This window comes from Martes martes, assembly GCF_963455335.1.
Source record: "Martes martes genome assembly, chromosome: 3".
NCBI classification, from domain to species: Eukaryota; Metazoa; Chordata; class Mammalia; order Carnivora; family Mustelidae; genus Martes; species Martes martes.
Window position 1 is genome coordinate 146,798,989 of NC_137890.1, and position 13,628 is coordinate 146,812,616.

The window sequence follows — 13,628 nt, forward strand, 5'->3', positions numbered from 1 at the left end:
ATAGACAGTACTAATTTAAAGTTGCCCCTATACAGAAATAGAACTTCTATCTCATGCTCCCTCAAAGAATGTGTGATGGTTTTACGACCATATTGGTGAAATAAAGGAAAAAAAAAATTTAAACTTTGGATGCTAAAAAAATGACTATTTCTATTAAACCCTAAAGTGGTTTGTAGAATTGTGAGGAAATTGTAATGGGATACAGTCGGTTAATTACGCAATTTTAAAATCAGTTGTGTAGTTGTTACGTATTGTTCTAAAAACTAACTTTATGGTCTTGCCTGCTGGATCTGCTGTTGTTTGAAAGAAGATTCCCATAGTCTACATCCAAGAAGTGCCTAAAATTGATTGGTGTGGGATTTTAAGTCCATCTAATAAATTATATGTGTTTTCTGTTGTATTGTATGTGCTTGGTATACTGATGACAAAGCACTGAGGATTTCTAAGTCACAGTTTGTGCTTTATTTGAGTAAAAAACAACAACAACAACAAGAAACCTAGATAACAAACCATATTTTAAGAAACATGAGCAAAACCATTTTTTCTCTTTCCTAATAAAAATGTTCTGTTGCCCTTCTGCTAATGTAGAGGCTGGAAAACTGAACCCTATTTCTGTTTTTTTAAAAATAGTTTTCACTCACAGAAAATTACATTGTGTGTTTTAAAACCTTAGTGAAAGTTCATTGCTTATTTAAGAGTAGTCTCTTAACTCTCCTCATACTTAGTGATTAGTAAATTTGATCATATTGTTTAGATCTTGATCCATTTCGTGTGTGTGCATGCCCAAATCCTTCCTCTTTGTTTAGATTCTACTTCTAAACGAAAATATTTGATAGACTCCTATTATGTTCCTCATATTTCCCTTCTTCCCTCCCTCCCTCCCTTCCTTTTTTTTCTGACCATAGAATGTGACTCTAAATTCTGGGGGCAGAGACTTGACTATATTTTCAGTGATTTATAGTTATATTGTGTTTATATTTCAAATCATCTTGCATGGAAAGTGAAATGTGTACATGATTTTAAATAATTGTATACTATTCTCTTTTCCAAAATTTCTTACATTGGTGGTATACAGAATTCCTCTAATTATTTTGCTTAAACTAGTCATTTAGATTGGAGTAGCCTTTACTTATATTATGGCCCTCTATGGTTTTTTTGAGAGGAGGTGATACCTGCAGAGCACTTTCAAAAATTTTTTCTGGGTTAATATTCAAGATAACATTGAGGAGGAAGCTATAATTATGTCTAAGCAGGGCTCTTTTGGTTGCTAGAGATGAGAAAAATGTATACTAATTTTAATTTGTACTTAAAATACATTTTACTAACAGTATTGATTTTAAATATGACAAATTCTTGTAGATCGTCTTCCTTCTTTATTGTATTTTCCTAGAGAAGCCTACATGAAAATGTGTTCCAAGTTGTCTATTTGTGTAACTACCCCTCCCAAATTAACCTCTATGTGTATTGACATCATTGAAGCCACATTTAAAACAAAAAGGAATTAGAAAAACTTTTGGAAGTTTTTAGGTTGGTTGTATTGGAATTTCTAATATGATAAAAGGTTTTAAGTCAAGCTTTGTATGCACGAAGAGGCAGAAAAATCTGTCTTTTCTCTATCTTTTTTAGAACTAATGTTTCTCTGTATCCTAAGAAAATTTTACACACAAGGAATATTCCTAAAAGTAAGGATCTTGGAGCACTTGGGTGCTTTTATAGTTCATCGCTGCTTATGTGTTAGATACCTAGGGAAATAATGTTTCAGGTCTTTCTTGACAAGACAGCTTCATGGATGGCTGGAGGATATTTCTGGTTTTGCTGAGGTTCGGAGAGAATGGCAGATTGGAAGAGGGACCTCTCCATTGGTAAAGCGGTCTTATTAGCTGCTTTGCAGATGATGTGTTACTTTGTTATACTTACAACAGTGTTCTTATGTCCATAACTCACTAAACTGTCAAGCTCCAGAAATGGAAGGCATTGGTCAGGTGACCAATAGTAGGACCTTGTTTATTATGAAATTAAGGAATCCTGTCAAGATATGTTTGGGGGGGAATGAAAAATAAGGTTTTACTGGTGAATTTCCATGTTTAATATGTATATTAACTTTTTTTTAAAGTTGCATGTTAACCTGGGATAAAGTGTTGTCTCTGCTTTATGCTTTGAGTAAAAAGGAAAAAAAAAAAAAAGATGGGTTAAATTGTTACTATTATGTACTATTACATATACCTTTTCTTTTAGAAGGGGTTAATTATAATTATTATTCACACATCTGTGTTGTCAGTGTTTTTATTCTGATTTATTCTCTAAATGTGTTTAGACTTAGTAATGGTAGCTTTATTTACTGGCCAGGGCTGGGATCTGCCAGGGCAGTTGAAAAGATATGAGAGCTGCATTATGCAAATGACAAAAAGATTGTCCTCATCTTCTTTAGGAACCTTTTTATGGAACTTAGATAATAAATCGAGAGCTTTCTGTCTTTTTCTTTTCTTCTTTTTTTTTTTTTTTAAGATTTTATTTATTTATTTGACAGAGATCACAAGTAGGCAGAGAGAGAGAGGAGGAAGCAGGCTCCCTGCCAAGCAGAGAGCCCGATGGAGGGCGTGATCCCAGGACCTTGAGCCTGTGACCCAAGCCGAAGGCAGAGGCTTTAACCCACTGAGCCATCCAAGCGCCCCTTTCTATCTTTATCTTCTGGACGTTTGAATTGGACATGAGCCAGTTAAATAGTGACCAGTTTATGTAACTAATTTGTCTTAAAATATGGGAAAAGTCCGGTCATTTAAAGTGAGTATTATTAGAGTGAACATTCATGTGAATGGTTGATAGTAAACAAGAAAAATTAAGAAAAAAAAAGTTGGGAAAGAGGAATCACCCTTATACACACACTTACTTGAATATTGTCTGTCTCCCCTCCACTGGAATATAAGCTCCAGGGCAGCCACTGACTGTCGTGTTTACCAATTTCTCTCTCTCCGTGCTGAGCACAGTGCTGAGTATTTAACAGGTGTTCCATTTATATATGTTGATAAATGAATGAATGAGAACTAATAATATTTTTGTGATATCCCCACCCCATGGATAGGTTTTCGTAACTTATGTAATTATAGCATCCTGACAGATTTAATTCTTTTTTTTTATTGTTATGTTAGTCACCATAAAATACATCATTAGTTTTTGATGCAGTGTTCTAAGACTCATTGTTTATGCACCACACCCAGTGCTCCATGCAGTATGTACCCTCCTTAATACCCACCACCAGGCTCACCCATCCCCCCAACCCCTCCCCTCTAAAAGCCTCAGTTTGTTTCTCAGAGTCATTTAATTCTGCCTTATTTCAAAAAGGATTCAAGGTGACTATGTTTTTCTCATTAGTTCCTGTGGTAGAAATCAAGATTTATTTCCTTAAAAATGGCCTAAAAACATCATGCAGTGCAATAAGTCGTGTATACGTTTTATTTATTTGAAATTTGTGTGGATCTGCATCTAGTAATGTCAGGAACATACAGAGTTTATTGTAAGCATTTGTAGACATTGGAATGGTAAATGGTACAAAAACTCTTTGGAAAAAAATCTGTCGTCATCTTGATCTTTATGCCCTTTTTTCATTTTTCACGTCTGGAATATCCCTCTTTTGCTACTAAGTCACCTTTGTCCCATGAAAATAATGAGATTTTCACAACTTAAAATAGCCTCTGACATTCCTTTTAAGTGTGTCCCTTATGACTGGTACCAGCCTTTGTAATTCTGTGACTTTGACCTGCCTAAGTGACCAGTTATTCGCATCACTACATGCCCTGCATTTTAGCAAATCACTCTCTATTAGTATGGATGAGATCATTTTGAGGCAGTCCCAATGTTTGGGTGCTTCCAGGTGTTAGATTCCCGAATAATATATTACTATATTTTCATTTTTTTCTTGTACAAGGAACATCGTGAAGGACATAGTCTACTGAAAGCTTTTTTTTCATAGTTAAGAGTATTTTTTTCATAGCAGTATTTCTTTTGGCTAGAATTTCAGAAGTACAGCTACTGGATTATGTATGTTGGGGTCTGAGAGAGTGCCTATTCATATTTAATTAATATTTGGGTTTTTTATGAACTCTTTCCACTTTAATAACAGGATAAATATGTTGTCTTATTTTGTACTTAATTGTTTATTGATACCATTTTTCTATATATTTTAGTTTCTTTTGCTTTGTTCACTTATTATTAGAATCTTAGTTTTTTTCTTAATAAATCAATTAAATAGTAAATACATTAGTACTTAATGATGATTTTACAGACTTTCCAGTTTGCCCCTTTAATTTTTATAATTACATTTTTTAGCATATAAGTGTTTATTAATGTAAAAAATTACATGGAAATACATATTTCTTTGAAAACCCAAAAAGAGATAATAAAAAGAAAATTAAAATCATCCATCATCCCACCATTCTAAGAAGACCAGTATTGATACTTTGGGATGGATATGTGTATGTATATTTGAGTGTATGTTTTCAATATAGAGTTCTAAATGCCCTGTAGTTTTCCCACAATATAGTATAGACTTTTTTCATATATAAAAATTACTTTAATGATGTATTTGCTGTTTGGGTTGTCCCAATTTATTTAGCCAGTCTTCTGTTGATATACATTAACTTGTTACTTATTTCTTGCTATTAAAAACAATACTGCAATTAATACTTGAATTTACTTTTCATTCAGTCTACAAGTTGAATTTCTGCATCAGAGTGTATGTCCTTTTAAAGGACATTAGTGGCATATTGCCCAATTGTCTTCCCCAAAGTTTCCCCACATTCTGATCAGTTCTTCACTCATACACATGGCCATCTTTATATTAAAACACTTTACACTACATTAACCTGTTCTCACTGCTCACAGGCTGCCACCACTTTACCCAGGCATTTCCAGGTTGTGCGTGTATATTCACCAATCAGCAAAATACAGGTTTCTGTCATCTTTAGCCTTTAATCTGTTGTGCAAAGCTTACTTGTTAGCCTCGTCTTTTTTTTTTTTTTTTTTTTTTTTTTTTAAGATTTTATTTATTTATTTGACAGACACAAGTAGGCAGAGAGGCAGGCAGAGAGAGAGAGGAGGAAGCAGGCTCCCTGCTGAGCAGAGAGCCCGATGCGGGGCTCGATCCCAGGACCCTGGGATCATGACCCGAGCCGAAGGCAGAGGCTTTAACCCACTGAGCCACCCAGGCGCCCCATTGTTAGCCTCGTCTTAATGCGTCCAGTGTGTGCTAATCATTGATTCCTTTTTGGAATAATAGAAGGGAAAAACCTATTAAAAAATACACTTCCAACTGACCTTTTTTAATATTAGGGAAAGATACTCTCCAGCACTTTTTATCATCTAGCATTAGATGACCTGTCTTCCTCCTCAGTGATGTTTTCCCAAAAGCATGTCGTCTACAACTGTCAGCCTTCAATGCTAGTCCTTTTACTTTTCTGTTTAAGATTCTTTGTCTTACAGAAAGTTTATATTCATTTTAATAATACAGACTGTACTCTCTCTGAATTGTCACTGAATTCCCATTTCATCATTATCTTTGTAAGAAAATGGCTTTTGATTGACAAGGTTTTAAGTTTCAGGAGCACATCTTTGTATATTTCAAGTAATACCTGTTTCATTTTTTTAAGTTTCATCCCCGGGCGAAGAGTGATACCTCACCTGTATAATTACATTTCTTTGGTTACAACAGAGTTTGAACTCTTCGTAGATTTTTGGTCATTTTATTTTATATAAAATTTTCAGTGTCCTTTGTACATCTTGCTACTGGCTTTGTGAAAGTTGAAAGAATATTAATCTTTTGCCATGTGTCATTAAACTTTTTATTTTGTTTTGTGGTATCTTAAGTTGGTCTCGTGAGAAGTCAAAATTTTAGTTAAATATGGTAGCCTTTCTTTATGGTCTATGTCTCTTGTTCAAAATTTTTGTGTGGAGAAGATGGAAAATACCACAGCTGATGGTTGCAGGATATTTTTATCTGTCCTCTGAGTGGATGATAGTGACTGTTTCTTTTTTTCCCCTTAGTAAACAGTTTACAGTTAATGTGATGGGATTGATAGAGAGCTGGTTGGCTCTTTGAGCTGTTGGAATACATATCCTACATTTTGTTCAAGTGTTTATAGGTTTTGACTTTTTGCAGACCCTGCCTAAGCCCTACATTGAATACAGTTCAGATGTAAAAATAAGTGTTGGAAGTTTCCTGTTAAATCATTGAAAAAATATATTCAGTGTCCATCTGTTAAAGACCAACATGCTAAAGAATTTGTTAAATTTTATGATGAAACATGTGCCATTATAATTTTTTTACAAAGATACTTTATTAACATGGGGAAATGATGATTGTGACATGTGAAATGGGGGGGAAAGCATACAAACTTTTACATCTACTATCTCAACTATGGAAAGTAAGTATAGAAAAAAGAAAGGAAGAAAGTAACATTACAGATTGTTGTAAGCCAATATTATGATTGATATTTTTCTGATCTTTTGTGCTTTTGTGTATGTAAATATTCTTTTTCAAGCATACTACATTAATAATTAGAAAACAGTGTTGGATATTTTTGTTTGTTTTTAGAATCATTTTAATTGGGAAGGAATATAAGAATAGTTTTTAATTTATGAGTAAATGAGATGCTCTTGGGTTTTGTTTCTTGTTCCTCCTTTAATACTACATTTGGGGGCATTATGAAGAGAGATCAAGATGATTAATAAAAATCAATTAGCTAATGCAATGCCAGTTGCAAACTCAGTGCAAGGCTGAATGATTTTGAAAGGATTCTCATCAGTCATTGTGGATATAGAAAGATTAACTACTCTTCCAGTTTACTTGATATTTCACTGTTTTTGGAGAATGCTTGAGCATATCTTTCCTCAGATGGTTATTTTAAAGAAGATACAAGCAAAATGCAGTAAGAATTAGAAGAAAGAGGTATCCTTTCCAGGGGGGATTCAAGAAGGCTTCATATAAGCAGGATGGTATCGTAAACTAGGCCTGGACTGGACTTACAGCCTCGGTTGTAAGTGCAGGCCTGCTTGTATTGTATGCCTGGCTTTATGCATGTTGGCATGCTTTAAGACCTCAACTGCATCGGTTTTCAAAACCTTTTTAGCAATGAACCTTTTTTCACAGGATTCATTGTTCTGTGGAACCCTTGTGTAAAAAACAAAGTTGATGTTCTATTTCAGTGCAGTTTCTGTTAGATGCCATGATATTTACTGGTTAAAAACAAAAACTGTGTAATTAAAATTAAATTTAATTAAAAATTTACACTTATTTTTAAATTGATTAGTGTTTCACATCAATCAACTTTTGAAAGTCAGAAAATAATTGACAAAAAGATTGATTTCCTATAGATAGAAATGACAAATTTGAAGTTAATGGCTTACTGTGCATATAAGTGGTGCTAACATTTTAGCTTTATGTTAGTAAAACTTTTACTGTTTTTTAGGGGGAGTGGTAGTCATTTTTTTTCAAGAAAATGTAAGATCTTTTTCAGATTATAAAATCACCTGCCCATTTTTGTACTTAAAAAGTTATTTACAGTTTAATGGACTGCTTTACTAATATTTGTCAGATGAGAACCTTTAATAAAAGATGTGAGTTGATTTTCTACAACATGTTTTCCGTGGTGAACATGGCTCGCAAATATTTTCCTCTTTTCTGTTATTGTTTGATTAAATAAGTCATTTGATTAGACAAAATCATTTGTTACCCCTTAAAAGGAATGTAAGAGCCCATCCGTGAAAAAGCAAAATTGATACATGAATAAAGATCAGAAGGGAATGACACCAAATGGTTAACAGTGGCTTTTTTTTTTTTTTTTAAGATTTTATTTATTTGACAGAGACACAGCAAGATAGAGAAGAGAAGCAGGGGGAGTGGGAGTGGGAGAAGCAGTCTTCCCACTGAGCAGGGAGCTGGATGCGGGGTTCGATCCCGGGATTGTGACCTGAACAGAAGGTAGATCCTTAACGACTGAGCCACCCAGGTGCCCCCTAACAGTGGGTTTTCTAAGGAATGAGATTATGAGAACACAGTCTGAGTTTTTTTTTTTTTTTAAAGATTTTATTTATTTGACAGAGATCACAAGTAGGCAGAGAGAGAGAGGAAGGGAAGCAGGCTCCCTGCCGAGCAGAGAGCCCGATGCGGGGCTCGATCCCAGGACCTGAGCCAAAGGCAGAGGCCCTAACCCACTGAGCCACCCAGGCGCCCCACAGTCTGAGTTTTATACCAGGTATAAAAATAACTTCGTTATAACAAATTTTTTAATTTAATTATTTGAATAGTTACAATTAGCATGAAATTAATTATAGTAAATAGTATGTTAATTATATTATTGATAGTAAGTTGGGATGCAAAAGTATAAGAAATACAAGTATACCTAATGATTAATGAATATAAACAAATACTGTAATTTTCTACTTAGTATCAAAATTAATACACTGAGGGGCCCCTGGGTGGCTCAGTGGGTTAAAGCCTCTGCCTTCGGCTCAGGTCATGATCCCAGGGTTCTGGGATCTAGCCCCGCATCGGGCTCTCTGCTCAGCAGGGAGCCTGCTTCCCCCTCTCTCTCTGCCTGCCTCTCTGCCTACTTGTGACCTCTCTCTCTCTCTGTCAAATAAATAAAAAAAATCTTAAAAAAAATTAATACACTGAAAATTAGAACACAAGCTAACACTTTAAATGTTAATTGTAAATGTATTAAAATTAAAACTGCTTTTACTTTAAAAGGGGGTTCAGGTAATTCATTATAAACTTTCTTTTGATTTTAAGCTGCCAACTATACAGTGCAGAAGTGATAACTTTCTGAATACTGTTACTATAAACAAACATCTCTTGGGTTCCTGTGATGTGAAAAGGAGCCAAATGTGATGATTGTGGTCTTACTCAAGGACAGAGTGCTGATGATATCATTTCCATAGACAGTACAATGCTACAGCTGGCTCTTGTCAGTCTAGGAAGAGAGCTTACTTAAAAAAAGACCATGAAGTAATTTGCAATTCAGGGGCAATATTTTAAAGGAAGTGAGCTGGAAATCTACTTGTTAAAATAAAAAGAAACCTTGTAGGGTTTTTTTTTCTTTAGTATTTTTGTCTCTTTAAAGTGTAACCATACTAGTTTGCGTAGCTCATCTTAGGAATTCAGGAAAAGGGGACAGTGTTCAGAATTTTGCTTTTTGGAAAAGTTCTTTAGAGTAAGACCATGGAGGGGGGAGGTTATATAGGTGTTTATTCAAACCAACATTGCTAATTTCATTTAAGACATTTAGGAACTATGTTTCAGAGATAATTAATTTTCTGTCCCCTCACAGTGTCAGGCTGACAAGTGTATAAGTACACAAGTCCCCGTGGCTTGTAAGCAGAGTCAGTATTCTCACCTTACTTGGCCCAAGGGAAACACAAATGAAGTAGCACTCAGTGGACCTGGTCAAAAATCCTTTAAGTACATAGCTAATTTTCTTAGGACAATATTTTAGCTACAAATTATTTTTTGATACTGTATTGATCTTCTCACCCCCTTTTCTAGAGCCCCAAATTGTGTCCTTTGGCTTCCTGTATACAGTAGCAAAATAAAATTAAACAGATACCTGTACCTGTCATGTCTTAGAAACTATACATCATGGACGTAGAGTATGAAATAATGTATGTTCCAAGGTGGTTTAATCTGGGGGCGGAGGGCGAGATCTGTGAATAAATAATGGCTTATGCAGTATTAGAAACTTAACAGATGCAAGGATTTCTGCTTTTAGGCCTAAAATTTCCAAGTTAAATACTCTTGGAATGGCCCAAAGACCTGTAAGAAGCAAATCTGTTCCAGAGCATCTCTCCCTTTTATTAGCTACTAAGCTAACAAGCTTGGTTCTTCCTGCGATATTTTTTCATATTTTGCCTACTGCCTTTTTCATCCCTGCATCGTGGGCATTTCTCAAGACATGCCGCCACTCTGCTGCTTGAAATCATCTAAGGTCTTACCAAACCTCCTCCTTCTCCATCCTTGACCTTTTGTTCTTTATTTAGACTTAGGTCACCTACTGACTCATGTTCCCTATGTGGTTGTTCAGATGATGTCTGAAATGTGATGTGTACATCAGAAAGAACTCATCCTCCCTTACCAACCACCTCCTGTTTCCTTCTTCCCAATCTCCCCAGATTTGAGCACCATTGATCTTCTCATCCTGCTAAGTAACAGCCTCCTTAAATAGAATGGCCTCTCCTTTTTTTCTTCCTCCCTCTCCTCCTGCAACCTTTGTTACCACTAAGTTTCTTTCCTTTTAAAATCCCAACGAACAAAGTTTTGGAAGGCTTCTAAATTGAACTCATGAAACTACTCTTGAGTTTGCTCTTTCGAAATACCACTCAAGTTATTTAATCAGTTATAGTGTTAACAAAACACAGACTTTTAAATGACAGATTCAGTAGAACAGTAGCAACATTATTTCAAATGTATAATTTCTGGTAATTACACATTTAATAATGTTCTGAATGCACATTTGTCTTGAATTCCCTGACCACTCAACAATAATGGGATTAAAACAATTCTAGGGTGTTGTTTGAAAGTAAATGGGTAGGGAACAGCTCTGAGTTAAACTTTTTAACATACATTTAGAGATTTTCTAGTCGTCCAAACTTTTATTCTTTCCTCCTTCAAATACTGGAACAACCTAGGGGCGCCTGGGTGGCTCAGTTGTTAATGTTAAGAATCTGACTTCTGCTCAGGTCATGATCTCAGGGTCCCCGGATTGCCCTGCATCGGGTTCTGCACTCAATGGGGAGTATGCTTGTCTTTCTCCTTCTGCCCCTCTCCCCTGCTCATGCTTGCTCTCTCAAATATATCAACAAAATCTTTTAAAAAAATTTTTAGAATAACCTTAATAAGCTTATTGAATCTTTTTGTGTGTAAGAACCAGAAATCCCATAAAAGGATCAGAAGCTTCTGAATTCAACTGGCTAATTTTCCACAGATTTGCCTATAAACCAATTCTTTTATTTCTGGTATTCTTCTTAACAGCTTCTCTTTACGACAAAAGAAGCTGGAGATTCCTTGAAGTTGTTTATTTCTCCCGTAATTGTCCAGGGCAGGTGTTCCAGTTTGAAGGCCAGGTCCTTCCCTCTTGTGGCTCCACCATCTGGAAGGTCTCCCTGTCACCTACATCAATCCTGAAGAAGGCCAGAGAACATGGAGGAGTCATGTCTGCTTCTTAAAGGCCTCAGCCCTAGAAGTAGAATGCCTCACTTCTTTCACCTTCCATGGGCAAGAGCTAGCCATGTGGCCACTCCCGAGATGCAAGAGAGGCCGGGAAGTGGGGCATCCACTTATTCGTTATCCCCGTATCAAAATGGGAAGTATGGGGTTTGGTTTGCTCTCCTATCTCGGACATTTGGACAAGATACTATGATTATAATACCACAGAGAATACCTTTAATTCAGGTAACTCTAAGTGGGAGACAGATCAAGAGAAGCTTTTGGGAGGAGATAGCATTTGAGCTGTCTTGAAAGAAGCATGTAAACTCACAAGTGAAGAAAAGATAAAAGATTTTAGGCAGAGAAAACACATGCAAAAGGTAAGGAAGTATGAAGGAATATGGCCTAGTAGGGGGACAAAAGTAGTATAATGTAGGTGGATTTTATCATGGAACCATGATAAAAATGTGAGCCAGAAGATGTGGCAAAGACTCTCTGAGTCCAAAGGCAAAATTACGTATTCAAGAGATTTTTTTGGATGTATAATCCACAAGGTTTGGAATGAGATGTGACCTCAAAGGGGAGCAATAGGCAGGTCCCTGAGGGTCTAAAACACCACGTGGCAGGCAGAGGATGTAGCAAGTGCAAAGCCTCAGATGGGAGGGGGTTGGCGTGTTGGAGGAAAACAAAGGCTTAAGGCCGGAGCATATGTGGAGGAGCTGAGGTCTGAGAAGTCTGGAGAGGCCACATCACTGAGGGCCCTTGTAAACCGTAAGAAAAGTTTGGATTTTTTTGTAAATCCGGTAGAGAGTTACTGGGAATTTTTTAGTAGGGAGTGAGCTCTTTGTACAGTAAGCCTACACTAAGGACACATGTCTTTATTCAGTCATAATGAATATATTCTCCCCAAAAATAGAGTTTTCTAAGTGGTATATGTCAATGTAGTGTACTAGTGTGGAACTTAAAATTTTAGAATGCCATTGATACGTTTATTTGAATGAATATTCTCAGCTGTCTCATGGTGAGAAAAACAAGTTCACATACAACGGGAATAGGCAAAGACAACAGGTATAGGGAGAAGAGGAACAAGAAAATGCTGAATGTTGCTGATCTTTTTTTTTTTTTTTAAACGAAGCATTTTGGGTATGGTTTTGCAAAAGCCAAGCCAAAATTTAGTGTTGGGGGTAGTCCCCTGCAGGGAAGTTTCCCTCGTGTAAGATAATGGCATCATTTCTCCCAAAGGCTGCGCCCTGATTTTCTTGGTGATACATGCAAACAAAACTCCTGCTTCTAAACAGGAATCTGGGACATGATAATCAGAAAATGCACTTTTCACAAGCGCCTTCATTAGACCCAAGGAATAGTTTTAGAAAAGGGGAAAGTTTAGGTTCTAGAGCAAATTTTGACACAGTCACCTGTAGAATGCGATGTGAGGGGCATTTCTGCAAGAATTCCCCATTCAACATGCCTCCCTGCAACCCCTCACTAATCCCAAGAACTTTCCAAAGGGCTTGGTATTAACAAGTCATTCTGTTGGTTGGGGTGTGATTTTTATCTCGGGGTACAGGGGGGAAATCCTTATCTGACACGGTAGATACACTAGTAACTGAATAATAGAAATCCCATCTTCTGCAGTGTCTCCCAAGGCACTAACTCAGCACCAGCAGTGCTCCTCATCCAAGTACTGCAACACTTCAGTGGACAAGTCAGGTCATCTCCACTTTCCTCTCTCCATCCCCAGCAGACAAAACCCTGCCTCATAATGGAGGGGGGGAAAAAAAGGCTATGGGGTATGAACTTCTTGATTTTCCTGCCCTCTTACCTACATATTTATCTTCCTCTGCCGGTTTTTGAGAATTTGTTTCCTCTGCTCACAGAGACTGATTCAAGGCTCCTTACATAACTGTACTCTTGGTTCCATATCCTCTTGCATTAATTCTTTGTTTTCTTCCTTCATTCCAAAACATTTTCTTGAACACCTGATATGTGCACGCCACTGTGCTCAGTGCTGGGAATATATATGCAAAAAGATGGCCATGGTCAATTTTAACAAGAGGAAACTTTATTGGATTTTAGATCTCTTTCTCTTAAATGGCACCATCTCTACAATCTAAAACCACATCTAATTCTCTTCCTATTACAAACAAATAGAAAAAAATTTAATGTTTCTTGACTTTATGCCCTCTTGTTACTACTTATCACTTTATCAGCTTTACTCCCTTATCAGCCATGCTTCTCGAGAAAATATCATACTATAGTTGTTTCTAAAATTTAAGTTCACATGAACTACTTATAAAGAAACTTGATTCGTATTTGTACCCTATAAAAAAACAAATTCAAATGGGATATAGACCTAATTATAAAACTCAAAATACATGGGATATAGACCTAATTAAAACTCAGAATTGGATATAGACCTAACTATAAAACTTAA